Source organism: Pelodiscus sinensis, chromosome 25, assembly GCF_052426305.1.
Source record: "Pelodiscus sinensis isolate ZL-2025 chromosome 25, ASM5242630v1, whole genome shotgun sequence".
In the NCBI taxonomy this organism is placed as follows: Eukaryota; Metazoa; Chordata; order Testudines; family Trionychidae; genus Pelodiscus; species Pelodiscus sinensis.
The window spans coordinates 3,663,542-3,678,080 of record NC_143076.1 but is presented as its reverse complement, the minus strand read 5'-3'; the positions used below and the strand labels follow the sequence as shown (position 1 = coordinate 3,678,080).

Below are 14,539 nucleotides of genomic sequence, written 5' to 3'. Positions count from 1 at the left end.
AAAAGCCGCGTTCTTTCGATTTAATTTCGAAGGAACACGGCTGCAGTCTAGATGCAGGTGAAGTTTTTTTGAAAAAACCCTGAGTCTGGACACAGCCTTAGGGATAAATTAGAGCTAGCTAATATCACTGAACACTAAGAGCCAGGATTGGTAGCTGTAAACAAATTTCGTGAGACCACTAGAAACTTGACCACACCTATAATAAGTGAACATCTGGCTTATTAAAATCATGCTGGAGCACTGATGTTGCTGGACCAGTGAGTGCTGGACTAGGGAGGTTCAACCTGTAGTTACCTTCATCAGGCTTATTACACGAGATGAGGAGATATGTTGGGAAGGTAATGGTGGAGCAGGACAGAGGTGTGTCGCTTTCCGTTCTGTGCCAAAAGCACAGAGAGGACTCCTCTTCCTGCATAAATGCAAATCAGGATTGAATTTAAAAAATAAAATGATCTACAGGAAATCGAGGTTGGAATCTGCTGGGACAGCATGGAAGGAACATGTACTTCCCAGAGCACAGAGGCTGTTGATCCTTACAAAAGCCATGGAAAGGGGAGAAGTTTCCCTTCCCTTCCTTGTCATTGTGCACCCTCAGAAGGGCCAGGCAGGAATCTGAGACTCTCATATTGTGTCAGCAGGGTGGGGAGAGATCGCTACATAATGTCAGAAGGGAGGAGCGATCTATAAAGTTATATGCAAATGTAAATGATTCCAAGGAACCCAGTGCATGGGAGGGTGCTTTGTCTTATGAATCCATATATATTACACCTGTCTTTGGGCAGAAGGAGATAGCCACATGGGCCAAGGGACAAGGCAGGGGCTTGGAATTCAGGCAATCAGTTCTTTTATTTGCTCTGACCTGGGTCAAGGCCTTCCTTAAGTCACTTCACCCCTCTGTATCTCTCTTTCCCTGCTCACCCTTTGTGCCTGATTTGCCTAGGTGGACTGCAAGCTCGTAGGAACAGGCACTGTGTCTTGCTATGTATTATGTGTATGTACAGTGCCTAGCACAATGAGGCCCTGGTCGCAATTTGGGCATTGAGGCATAGTATAATACAGATAACTACGGGACCTGCTCGCCATTGCTCAAGTCCTTAACTGAAATAATTTTTGTTTTACTTCATTTAAAATATTGTTCTAGACTGTGGCTAGGGAGGAGGGGTTCAGGATGCAGGCTGGCCCAGGGAGATAAGACTATCCCACCTCTCTCTCACCCCCACAGCTTGAGGGGACGAGTTGCTCAGTGGTTTGAGCATTAGCCTGCTAAACCCAGGGTTGTGAGCTCAATCCTTGAGGGGGGGCTATTTAGAGATCTGGGGAAAATCTGTCAGGGATGGTATTTGGTCTTACCATGAGAGCAGGGGACTGGACTCAGTGACTTCTCAAGGTCTCTTCCAGCTCTATGAGAGAGAGAGAGAGGTAGGAGAAATGCATCTCCATGGCTGCTGCATTGAGCACAGCTGAGCACAAAGAGACAGCCTCAAATATATAGTAGATAGCTATCCCATTCTGCACCTTGCTGCCCCAGTGGAGTTATAGCTGTCCCAGTCTCCAGCTCTCGCCCCTTGCTGCCCCCATGTGGTCATTACACAGTGTAACTGTCCCTCCTACCAGACCCCTCCCTTTCCATTTTATGAGACACAGTCGTATTCCAGGCACATCCCATTGTCACAGACCAACCAAACCCTGACCTTGCTTTACATTATTATAAAGGGAAGGTCTATACCACATTTGGTGATCCTTGCTTGTACCATTTAGGAGGAGTTCTTGAACAAACAAACTCACATACAGATGGACAGAGAGACAGACACACAAACTGTCTCAAATATATAGTAGATAATAAGGCAAGCTGTCAATTACTGAATGTGTTAGCACTGAAGAATCTACCTCTCCCCTTAGCCAAAAGAGGGAGCCTGAGCCATTAAAGGAGTGTTGTGAAAAGAGAAAACTGTCTGAATATATGTCTGGAGATTTCTGATTGAAACCCTGGGCTATGTCATGAAGGATCCATCTTCCTTTCAGGGACCAAGTTTCCAAAGAATAATAAATTCACTCTAGGTCTGAACTGAATGCAAAATTGGTCAGACCTCTGCAGGAATCAGTTTTGTGTGTGCGTGTGCACCATCCATAGCATGGGTTGGGGATCTGTGTGTGCAGTGCATATACATTCACTCTCTCTTGCTTTCTCCTGCACCTGCCTGCAGATGCCACAGAAAATTGATCTTTATGAAACAAAAAAGGTGAACCCTGGTGCTCAGCAGTTCGGAGCCATCTGTCTTGTCAGGAGCGTTGTTGCATGGGAACAGCAGAAGGTGGCTACTTAGAATTATTCATTAATAAAGAGCCAGCCAAATTCCAGCTAAAAAGCCATCCTTCTGTGTATGGGGGAAAAACAACCTTATTTGTCTACAGGAATTAGGCAGGGAGTCTGGGCTATCACTCACACAAATTGAAATCTGGGCACATGATACATCTAAGCACACATTTTTTAAAGACCTGACACTGCAAAGGTGCTGAGGGCCTCCCATTGACTGGAACAAGAATTATGGGTACTCAATACCACCGAAAATCAGACTAGAAAAGGCTTTAAAAAGAGCTCTTGTCTCCCACAAAGGCTCCCCTGGCATAGCCAGCTCCTATGCAGTTGCTGCGCCCCTAGTCATCATCACCCAGCACATAGCAGAACAACATGGTGCTGGGGCTAGGTCACATCCAGACTCAAGGAGCCACAACTCACTGTGCCCAGCAGAAGCTTTGTGCAGTTGAAAGCCTAGCTCTTAAAAATTTCCCACCATAACAAGCAGTGTCTGAAGGATACTCCAGGCAAAAATGGGAGGTGGCCCATGGTCTGAGGACAGAGTTAAGGTGTTTTGGGTGACCTTACTTGTTCATTCTTTTCAGCACTTGTGCATTTTTTATCAAAGCACAGGTTTCCAGGTATTTATGTCTAGTCTTTATTTCACCTCACTTGGCTTCTCTTTGTTTAGCCATTTGTCTTTCTTTGGTTTCAAACTGACTCCTCTTTATCATTCATTTTTATGCTACTTTTCAGGTCGCATTGGAATATAGAGCCAAATTTTCAGCTGCAATAAACTAATACAGCTACATTGAAGTCAAGGAAACTTCAGGTTTATACCAGCCGAGGGTGTCCCTGATAGTTTTGCCCCCATCAACAATAAAAAGGTGAGTTTATCCTATTTTCCCAGTAACAATTCTCTGTACCTTGGTGAAGGAAGGTTTGCAGAGGAAATTTCAATTGTAGGCAATAAAGGTACTATTTGGATTTCCAAATGGGAGAAACTGTACCTTCCTGTTTTTATTTCAATATTGTCTCCTGCTGAAGGCCTCTGTTTTGAGATCATGTCAGAGATTACAAAGTCCCCAGAACACTTCTCTGTCCCTGAAGAATCAACCAACCTAAACTAATACTTTAATGACTACTTTTGCTAGCAAGGAAACAAATTCAGGCACACACACACATCCACAAAAAAAAAAAAAAAAAAAAAAAAAAAAAAAAAAAAGATAGAGAGAAAGAAAGAAAGGAAAAGAAAAAAAAGAAGCCAATAGCTGAGGGGGACCTTGTCTGGTCAATGAAAGGAAGAGACGGATGTCTGGTGCCATGGCAATGGAATAGGGATTACTTTGCTCTGGAAAATAGGTTCCTTTTTTTTATGTCAGTGCTTTTTCTCAGGCAGCTAAGAGTTGTCACTGAGCCTGATGAGAGGCTCATTTAGAGGAAAACGAGATTCTCTGAGTAGAATTGAATGCCTGTGTTCACCGACTGCTGCTTGAGCCGTCTGCTTTGCTTTTAAGGAAAAGAGGCATAGCAGTATGTGTGTGCGTGAGTGAGAGAGAGAGAGAGAGAGAGAGAGAGAGAGAGAGAGAGAGAGAGAGAGAGCATGCAAATGCAATTCTATATAGACTGAGACTGGTGGAAGTGAACAAAATTAACAAGGTACTTGAGAATCGTTTTGGTGGAACAAAAATGCTTCCTGTTGCTGGATATTGTGTAGAATCACATAAATGAGTGCTTAGTGCTTGTACTGTCATTGGGGTAGATTCTCACCATTGACTGGAGAGGAACACCAGCTTGAGGGTCTGGTCTATTGCTGACTGGGAATTTTTTCACATCACATTTTTTGTTGGAAAATGCCAATTTGTTGAGACTTTTTGTGGAAAAGGGTCTGGTTTCAAGTAAGTTGTCAAGTGTAAGAGCTGGGAATGCAGCAGCACCCAGTGGCTCAAAGTGGTTTCCACCACAGACAGCATTTGCACTTTGTTTAATGGCTCTTAACACATCTATACAAACGGTACCAACCCCCCTGTTTTTGACTTGAAAACATTTTACAAAAACGTTTCGCAATTGGCGAAACATTTTGTTTCGACTCTTTCAAAAGGAAAAATCCAGGGGGAAATGACTTCTCCTTTGAAAATGTGGGATGCATACATTTGAATGTCAAAAAATATAAAGACAAAATTGAATAGAAATGTGTGAAAGGATCAGAATGAAATATTTCAATGGACTTGAACTGAGTCTCCCCACCACCGCTCAGATTTTGGTTTTGAGAAGAGGTTTGCTGCTTTGCTGTTTTGTCTTGTCATCCTGATTTAGGATGGGAAAACGTGGACATCTCAGAAATGTTCTTGCCCAGTTCTAATTTGTTTCATTAGTTATTTAACCCTCCTAACCATATTTGTCAGGCAGGGGGATTTTAATAGGGCCAATGGTGCGACAAGGTTCAGGGAGATGAAGGGACTTCCTGAAGAAATACAGTAGGTCTTCAAACCAACTAGTCTTAGAACTTGGGAGCCCCCTGAACTCCTCATATCAGTTGGACTCAGTCCCATGCTGTTTCTCAAATTAGAAATGGAAAGGCCACCTGGTTCATCCTTTCCAAGGATAAGATTGTTCCCTTCCCTGCCATAGGGCTGCTATAAATCAGAAGTTAACTCTATGAAGTCTGTGGGCTTGACTTCTCATTGCTTTGGCCTTTTGAAGTTATTAAAACATGTGCAAAATGGGCCAGGTCTAATTCAGCCGAGTCTTATTGACAGCCGTGGAGCTATGCTGATTTACACCAGCTGTGGAATGTCCCAGCAAGCGGGAAGTAGGTGTAAATGGTGCCGCTTTGACTTATTGATGACTTATGCCAACTTTTCATTGGCGAGCATGACAGCTCAAGGTGCAAGGCAGAGGTCAAACAGCTGACACGGAAGCCAGCTGCTTCTGCTGAGAGAAGAAACAAAGCATGGGGGGGGGGGGGGGAGTGAATAGGATGTGGAAGTGTAGTGCTGGGTTTATGCGAAGAGAAGACGCTCCCTGATTGAACCCACCCTGGTACAGATTCTGAAGTTCACAGTGCACAGGGTTTGTGGTGCATCAGTTCTAAGAAAGGCCACGATAAGAAAGACAGTTTTTGTGCTTCCTTTTTACCCCTCCTAGCCATGATAATATTATGGGATGGGTGTGTAGCCTGGTATGTTTTCCCCATTTGGCCAAATTCAGCCCTGAAAAAACCAGTGAAACTCCATCAACTACATTACTGAACGTAGGCTCTTCTAGGTGAAATCTTTTCAGTCATGTTGGTCATGACGATCAGGTGTCGGGTAAGAAACATCTCTGCCCTGTGGTAGAAGGAGGGTGACTGGAACTAAAGATCTCAGCTAAACTGTCTGTGCTGCCACAGTCTCCCTGTAACACCTTTGGCAAGAGCTGTGACCTCTCTGCTTCAGTTCCCAATCATCTGATTGCACGATGAATCTTTTTCTAACACTGTTTGTCTGTCTTGCCTGCTTGGAAGATAAGACCTTGTGGCCAAGGAGTATTTCTTACTAGCCATCAAACCAGCAGTTGGCGTATTGGGATCTCAATCTTAGTTAACATCCTTAGGTGCTCTGCTAAAGCCAATAATAATATTGTATCCTCTTACCTGTATGTGTAGAATAGACTTCATAAGCCCTAATAATTTACTACATTTGTATATTGTCTGTTCAGCCTTGAGTGAAAAAGAGCTCCTCTGTCTGATTTTCTGTTATTTTCTAATAAGGAACCCAAAATAATCTCTCCTATGGGGAAAATGTGCCAGGACGAAAAACTAAATGTAATTCTCCTTTTAAACTGTTAACAACTGTGAAACATAAAATCTCTGTCCAGGTAAAAATGTGTAGTAGTCATAGCAACAGCAGAATGGCTATTTATTTTTGGATTTCCATTTTCACTGATTTATTTAGCACATTGAAGATCAATGTGTAATAAACAGGAATTTGTTGAGAGGGGTTTGTTTTTGTTTTTAAATGGAATGAAACCAGGGTTGGGTTACTTTAGCCTGTGGAAAATAAAAAGGATAAAATAAAACCCCTGTTTCTTTCAGTGGCTTTTCTTCTTCCCACAAATATGTGCTCTGAGGTGAGTGTGGGAGGGTGAGAATATGACTAATATGTATATTTGCTGCCTGCTAGAGAAACCTTAGTGGATAAAGCTGAGAGGAGGTTTAAGCACAGTGTGAAGCCAGGAGCCATCAGAAATGGATGCTCACTTTGGCCCATGGTTGGTTTATTTGCACACACCTGCTGCCAAGCAAATATACACAGCCTGTGCTGGATGACTTTTGTTGCTGTGTCTAGCATGGCAGGGCTGATGAAAGGCAAGGGAGAGCAGGGATGGTTGTACTGGGGACCCTCACGTGGGAGTCCCCCAAAAATGTTTGCAACTGAGGTGAAATGGGAGGGGATAGAGATCCAGTGAGCATGACATGCCAGGGTACCAATTTTTTCTCAGTGGGCCTTGCCCCTAAACAGTGAACAATATCCACTGGTCTCTTCTTGCTTTCAGCCTCTGAGCATCCAGTCATTGGTGTCCCAAACCTGCGAGAATTACAATGGGAATATACCCTCCACAGACTGTATGTTGTATTTACTAATTAGTCTGTGGGTGTGTTACTGTCCTCTGCTGGGAACAATACAAATTACTCAACGGAACGTCATAAGCTCTATAGTGCCAATAGATCCCCCTCTATCTCGAGTGGTAAGGGCCTGTGTGATAATAGGAATAAGAATAACAACACATTTGTTAACAACAGAATATTTTCCATCAACTTTGAATTTTGAAGAAAAAAATCTTCATGAAAATTTTCTCCTTTCTGCCATCTCTGCTACTAATTCTTAGCCCTTCTGTAGTTTTTTTTTCATATAAAGATCTTAAAGGGTTTTATAAAGATGGGCAAATAGCTCTGCTTTAAGATGGGGAAGCTGCCCCACACCTAGTTGTTTGAGCCAATTCCAAATATTTCAGAAGTGGCTGCCAGCTTTTGATACTTTAGCTTTTGGGTTTCCATTTTAATCATCCACAGATCCGGTTTAAATCAATGCTCAGCACTTCTAGGAGTCTCAGGTTGTGTGCAGAGAGATGGTGGTGCTCAAAATCAATGGCCACTTGTAAAATATCAGCCTAACTCACAATCAAGTGTTGGGCCAACTTTTGGAAGGCTGGCCAATTTGGATGTTTAAAGCAGGATTTGTTAGGACCAAGCAAAATTTGAAGCCAAATAATAGGGAGCAAAACTAGACACACAAATGTGAATGGAGCCCGAGTATTTCTGAGATTGGCTACAAAAGCATCATTGTTTAATAGGTTTCCACGTTGCTCTAAAAGTTGGTCCCTCCCAGAGCTATGCTCCCTGTGATAGATTTGGGTGACTAAGATTGATGGCTATGAAAGAAATAGTATTGATGACACATTATATAAGGCTCATTAAAAATTGCAAGTATGACAGATGTTTGGGAAGTCGTCAGTCATTTTCTTTTTCTATTAATATGCATTTCCTTGGCCCATGCTTGGATTGCATTCAAGCAATGTGTGAGAAGAGACCAGCAGTGGACCAGAGAAGGCTTTTTGCAATTTAGCAGGTTTGAGCTGGAAAAAATGTGCATTTTGGCATAAACTGAGCTTTGGTTTGAATTTTTAAATATAAAGAGACCTTGTTCCAGGTCAGATCCCGAGATGGTGTAAATCAGAATGTGGTTCCATAGAAATCAGTGGAGCAGTTGAGAATCAGGCCTGGAAATAACATTGGGGCAGGAAAGGGGATTCAATAAAAAACCCAGCCTGCAGCCATAAATACAATATGAACAGGGTATAAACATTATTAAAGCAAGTACAGCTCTTCTGGATAGGTTTGCTTCCCAGTGTTCTCTTAATTATGCTTCCCTGTTGTTGGGAGCAGAGAATAGTGGACTGGTGATCCTGAACCATGATCTAAATCAGAATGAAACTGTTCCCAATGTAAGTGAATAATGAAATTTGCATATTCATAGCAAGAGACTTTCTTTCTTAATAATCCACCTCCAGACCTGCTTGTGGCCTGATCCAAAACCTGTCAAAGTCAATGAGAATCTTTATTTTGGCTCTTCATGTCAGCCACATTCCCATATCTGACCATGAAATATTTTAAAAACAACGAATGGTCTAGCTGCACCTTAAAGACTAACAAAACATGTAGATGGTATCATGAGTTTTCATGGGTACAACCCACTTCTGCTCATGATACAATGTACATGTTTTGCTAGAGTTTAAGGTCCTGCTAGACCATTCATTGTTTTTTTTTTAATGTTTTTCCAGTTACAGACTAACTTGGCTACTCCTCTGAAGCTTTTGAACATAAAAGATTTGTTATGTTAAAAAGGAAACAACTGGAGGACACGCCTGTAATATTGACAATTTAAATGATCACAGCTCAAAATTGTTGCACAGGGTACACTGAAAGAAGCCTAAGTAGGCAGATCAATGAGTTCAAGTACAGAGCAGGCAACCAGAGCAGATGAAAAAAAGAATTCAACAAAAATGCTATTTCCATGCAAATGTCCAGCATAAAAAAATACACAATAGAAGGAGCCAAATGTATAATATATTAGCCAAACTGTTTCCAAATTATTACAAAAAAATCTGAGAGGTGTCCAAACCCTTCTATATAACTCTTCAATGGGGACAGACACTGATAGCATCATTCACAATAAGTACCATTAACTTTAATAGGCCTTTATCTAAAATAAGGCATGCCTTACTGTAGAATCAGGCTCTTGATGTATAGAGTCACAGAGAATCAGACTTTGCATAAGGATTTGTTTTGGCAAATACACTTTATAGAGGGCCATACTTGTTTAGTATTGTCAGTATACCAGAGACTGTTTAAACAAACGCACAGCATGCATTCGTCTCATTATTCAGCTATGACAGACTTTTCTACCAGCTTTTTAATTAGCACTCATTTACTAAGCATTAAACCATCTTTTCCTTTAAACATAAAGATCACCCCTAGGAGCCATGCATTCCAAAAGATAATTGCACCTTGTAATTCCGATGCTTCAACAATTTAGACTGAAATATTGATGGAAATATTCCAGTGTTGTTGGGGATTTTTTTTCTGAGCACATATCTCAATCTTTTAAATATCTCTGTGTCATAAACTTAAATACAAACTCAAATCCAGTTTGGCAATAAAAGTTTAGTGGTTTTGGATTATGCGAATCAGAAGCATTTCAGACAGATTTCTGTTTTCAAAGATGGAAGAGGCAGTTAACAAATTGTTGTATATATGAATTTGTAATGGATCTACATTACTGGTTGAGGAACCTCTGAAAAATATCAGAGCTAGATTTTAAGTGTGTAAATCCAGAGCAATGCTACTGATTTGCACTAGATTCTGACTTTATGGGTACTGAAAGTTTTCATGAAACCTTTAGCAGGAATAGAATCAACACTGTGATTGCCCCAGGAATTGCAAATGGCTATGTAAATCCAGTGAAAATATATGGAAAAATGGGAAAAATTATTGGACACAGAAACTGCACTTAAAAACTCTGGCCTTTAGAATAGTACTCTTCCATCTGTGGGTTGAAGAAGGAGGACCATTAAAAAGTGCATAATAGGGGTACGTCATTTGGCCCTGAATTTATACAAGATCTGATGGTTGCTGGAAAAACGTAGATGGGGCAGCTTATTTTTTATCATTTAGGAGGGATTCCCTAAATTATAGAGTTGGGCCACAGATCACTGAATTAATTGATAAATATCTGACCTTTCATTTACCTTTAAAACTGACTTTCTAGCTGGGACCCTCAAGAAATTATTGTTGTCCTTTTAAAAAACACATCTTTGATGAATTTCACATCTTGTCATCTCAGACAGCTGGTCGTTGGCTCAGCTGCAGAGCCAAGCATTCTTATTCTCACACACCAAGACACAAGTGGCTCTCACTGAAATCAAGGAGAGTTATTTGTACCTTAGGCAGTGATACGGGAAGCCGGTTTTTTGTAGGATTAGCAATCTTCTGATTATGGACAAAATGATGAATGATCAAAGAAAAGGGTGAAGCCATTTTTCAGTGTTTTGGTGTATGACTGAGAAGCGAAGACAATGACTCTGGAAAAAGACATCTGAGACCTAGCAAATGTTCCTTTTTTATGATACAGAGTAATCCTTGGTAATGTATTTGCAGGTCAACAGACTGTGATGTTCATGTCCTGGAGGTATTCCAACATGTTTCATGAAGCAGTTTGCTACGTTGTCCCATTATGCTTTCAGTTGTTTTGTGGGTTCAAACACTGGATCTTTAACTTAGATTATTTTATCCCATGTTCTACATGTTGTATCTCGCATTGTTCCTGTTTAAATAGCCCTTGTGAACCAGGTAACTCATTTTGCTTCAACTCTGTCCTAAAGGGACCCTTTCATTGACAATAGGGTAGAGTCCAGCCTTTCTTCTCCTTTGGCTTCTCTGGCAAGTTTGCCAAGGAGGATACACAGTGTAATCATAGTGCTGATCTCTAGGGACTGAAGAGAAACCATCGTTTCATTTCATATAGGTGTCCAGGGGCAATTGGATGGTGATGACTGTCCATAGATGTGGCCTGGATTCCAACTCGCCTCCTAAAATAATTGTCCATAATGCTTGTTGTGCATTGCTCCAGTTTGGCCCTAACACACGACCAGTTAGTGACCACCCAGGACTATTCTACTTCGGCAGGTTGCTCTCTTTTCTGGCAAATGTACAGCTCATGTCTTGAACTGTGCCAGACACACAGTTTGTGGTTCATTTTCTGCTCTCAGCTTGGCTGCTCAACAAGTCTCTATATACACCGGTCATATTCATGTTACATACAATCTGACACTCACTAGATAGTCTTGGGATTAACAAGGCACCCACGGCTATCCAGCTTGTGTTGCAAGCCAGAAGAGCTGGTGGTGAATCTCATGCTTGCCTTTCTCCAGAGAGTCTGCAAGTTTCATTTTGGCACAGAGATGCAATCAGGCACAAGACACTTATCCTGCCAAGACTTTTTGCTGAATAGATGATGTGTCTATGGTTATACAGTTTACTGATCTGAACATGCCATTGCCTTGCCCTCATAGCCTGGGGCAAGTTCTAATCAGCTCATGAATAGGCACCAGGCCATCTGAAAAGCTAAGCATGAGTAGAGACAATTTGTCCATCAGCTGTGAGTGTTGAGAGAATATGATTTCCAGCTGAGGATATCTATCCACCTGCATCTGCATCCTGAGCGTGCATGTCTGTGTTTTAAAAGAGAAGCACCGGCACTAAGCATCTTTACATCTACCATATATTTGAATGAGTTTGTCTCTGCAAGTCCATCTGTTTGTTCAAGAACTCCTCCCAAATGATGTGAGGTAGGACCGCCAAATTCAGTACACAGTTTCCCCTTATCATAACTTGAAGCACTGTAAGGATTTGGTTGTGCCAGGACAATGGGATGTGCCTGGAATGGGATTGTTTCTCAGACAACCATACAGAAAAGAGACAAAATCACCAGGCAGGTGAAAGGGGCTGACTGGGGATGCCCCTCCACCCTGCCTGGGACTTCCCCGGCTTTGAGCCTCCCACCTTCCCATGTGCCTTTTAGGGAGGGTGACAGGGGCTGAAGCCCTCCCCCTCTGATTCATATGGGAACATTTTTGACTGTGCCCCTTCATCAGGGAGCGAGGGGAAAGTGCACAGTTTTCTGCATTCCTCACTCTGGTGGGGGAGGACAGGGGGCTGATGAACTTGGACCTGTCCCAGCCAGGGGACATGTACCCTTCCCATAGCTGTGCCTGCTGGAGCTGCAGCAACCATAGAGAGGTGCTTTTCACCATGCTGCTGCAATGAGGGGTGGGGTGGGGTAGTCCTCCCTCCTGGGTCAGCTTGCACACTGAACCCCACATCTCCAGCCCCGCCTCAGAGCAATGATTTAAATGAAACATGAACATGTTCATTTGATTTGCCAAAAAACAAAAATTGAGTTAAGGTCCTGAGCAATGCCAGGTGAATCTTCTAGTTTTCAATAAAACCAATGTCTGTTCTGCAGTGACTTCAGGTGGTTTTCATTCTAGGGGTCAGATTCTCAGCTGGTATAAATTGGAGTAACTCCATGAAAATCTGTGGAATGGGGAGGGGGAGAGGAGAGCACTGACAGAATTGCAAGGCCCCCAGGAGTGTTTTGATCAATCTCTAGTTTCTTTTGAATTGATTCACAGTCAACTCCAATGATCTACAATGACCTGTGTACGAGGCAGCTGCTTGTGAACCTATTTGAAAGCTGGGCTGGGACTGGGGTTAGAAGAGATGCACTCCCAGAAACACACCTGCTGCGGATTAGGCCCTCTCCTGCTACTATCTCATCAGGTCCTACAGTGAAAGAAATTGCTGTGTTTAACGTCTATGTGTTGCCTATTATCCACTAATGCAGTTGAGAAAAAAATCAGAAAGATAATTTACAAATTTGTATTTAATATGGGACCTTGTTCCAGCTAATCCACTCCTGATAGTGCAGAAAATACATTGAATTTGAGCTCTTGTATCGAATTGAATATCCTTGTGGGGTACCATTTCCATATTTTCCTTTACGCTATCACTTGGATTTTTTTCCTTCTCAGTTTATATTTTTCTGGCCAGGAAGATTGCACGATTTAGATTTACATTATATTGCATGTAATCAACTGCATTTGCAAGCTTCTGAGTTTACAAGTGCAAATGGTGCATTCATGGGAACAACTGGGCACCTACTATGGGAAAAAGGGCTAAGTACAAATTTGGAAGCTATGTGGAAGTTCTGCCCTTGCCATTCAATAAGCATGTGATTGTAGCAGATTTAAAACTAATAAAAGAAAGTTCTTCTTCACACAGCGTGTAGTCAGCCTGTGGAACTCCTTGCCAGAGGAGGCTGTGAAGGCTAGGACTATAATAGAGTGTAAAGAGAAGCTAGATAATTTCATGGAGGTTAGGTCCATAAAAGGCTATTAGCCAGGGGATAAAATGGTGTCCTTGGCCTCTGTCTGTCAGAGGCTGGAGAGGGATGGCAGGAGACAAATCGCTTGATCATTGTCTTCGGTCCACCCCCTCTGGGGCACCTGGTGCTGGCCACTGTCGGCAGACAGGATACTGGGCTAGATGGACCTTTGGTCTGACCCAGTACGGCAGTTCTTATGTTCTTATGATCGTTTTCCTTCCAACAGGTGTTTTTATACACTGTAGAACACACATTATAGAATGTGCTGTACCATTATCTATGCCTGGGCATAACCAATGGTGACATTTGCAGAACAGGACTAAACTGATGTTATGTTTTAAATGCATTAAAGTTTCATAAGAATTTAAGTTTTAAAATGCCCAAAACATTGGAGGTGGATAATTTTCCAAGAGTTAAATTAAGGGATATTGATTTGATGTAATTGCTGTTTTCACGTATCTAATTGAAACCAGATATGCTATTCAAAGTAATGTGTACACAGTACTAATTAGGGTCTTGGGGTTTGATCTGTTTGTATCCACATCTGTATCTGTACAAATGAGCCCTGGATAGCTGCATTGAAATGCATGGATACAGATACCTGTGGATATAAAGTGGATATCCATGGATTTGCAGGACTTTTCTAAAACCTGTTTAATTTGGTGAGTGTCTTTCCTTTGACTTCAACAGGTGTTGGATCAGACCCTAGAAGAGATCACAAAGATCATGTGATTTAAAACTAAAGCAACACGAGCTAAGGAATGGGAGTTTCTGAAGTCTGATTTTGGGTCTGACACGGAAATGCTGGCATGACACAGATCACTTCAGCTTTCTGCCTTACTCACCTATTTCATAGAATCATAGAATCTTAGAGCTGGAAGAGACCTCAGAAGGTCATCAAATCCAGCCCCCTGCTCTAGGCAGGACCAATCCCAATTAAATCAACCCAGCCAGGGCTTTGTCAAGCTGAGACTTAAACACCTTTAGGGATGGAGACTCCACTACTTCCCTAGGTAACCCATTCCAGTGCTTCACCACCCTCCTAGTGAAATAGCATTTCCTAATATCCAACCTAGACCTCTCCCACCACAACTTGAGACCATTGCTCCTTGCTCTGCCATCTGTCACTACTGTGAACAGCCTCTCTCCATCCTCTTTGGAACCTCCCTTCAGGAAGTTGAAGGCTGCTCTCAAATCCCCCCTCACTCTTCTCTTCTGCAGACTAAACAGACCCAACTCCCTCAGCCTCTCCTCATAG

General features: G+C 42.2%; 1 long non-coding RNA gene across 2 annotated transcripts in view; it reads left to right on the top strand.

The window, feature by feature from the left end:
• LOC142824446 (uncharacterized) overlaps positions 1-14,539 on the top strand; it is a 108,987-nt gene that overhangs the window by 83,850 nt on the left and 10,598 nt on the right. For both annotated transcript variants that reach the window (XR_012899319.2, XR_012899320.2), the window contains exon 3: positions 3,053-3,183. This is a non-coding gene — a long non-coding RNA (uncharacterized LOC142824446). The remainder of the gene's footprint in view (positions 1-3,052; positions 3,184-14,539) is intronic.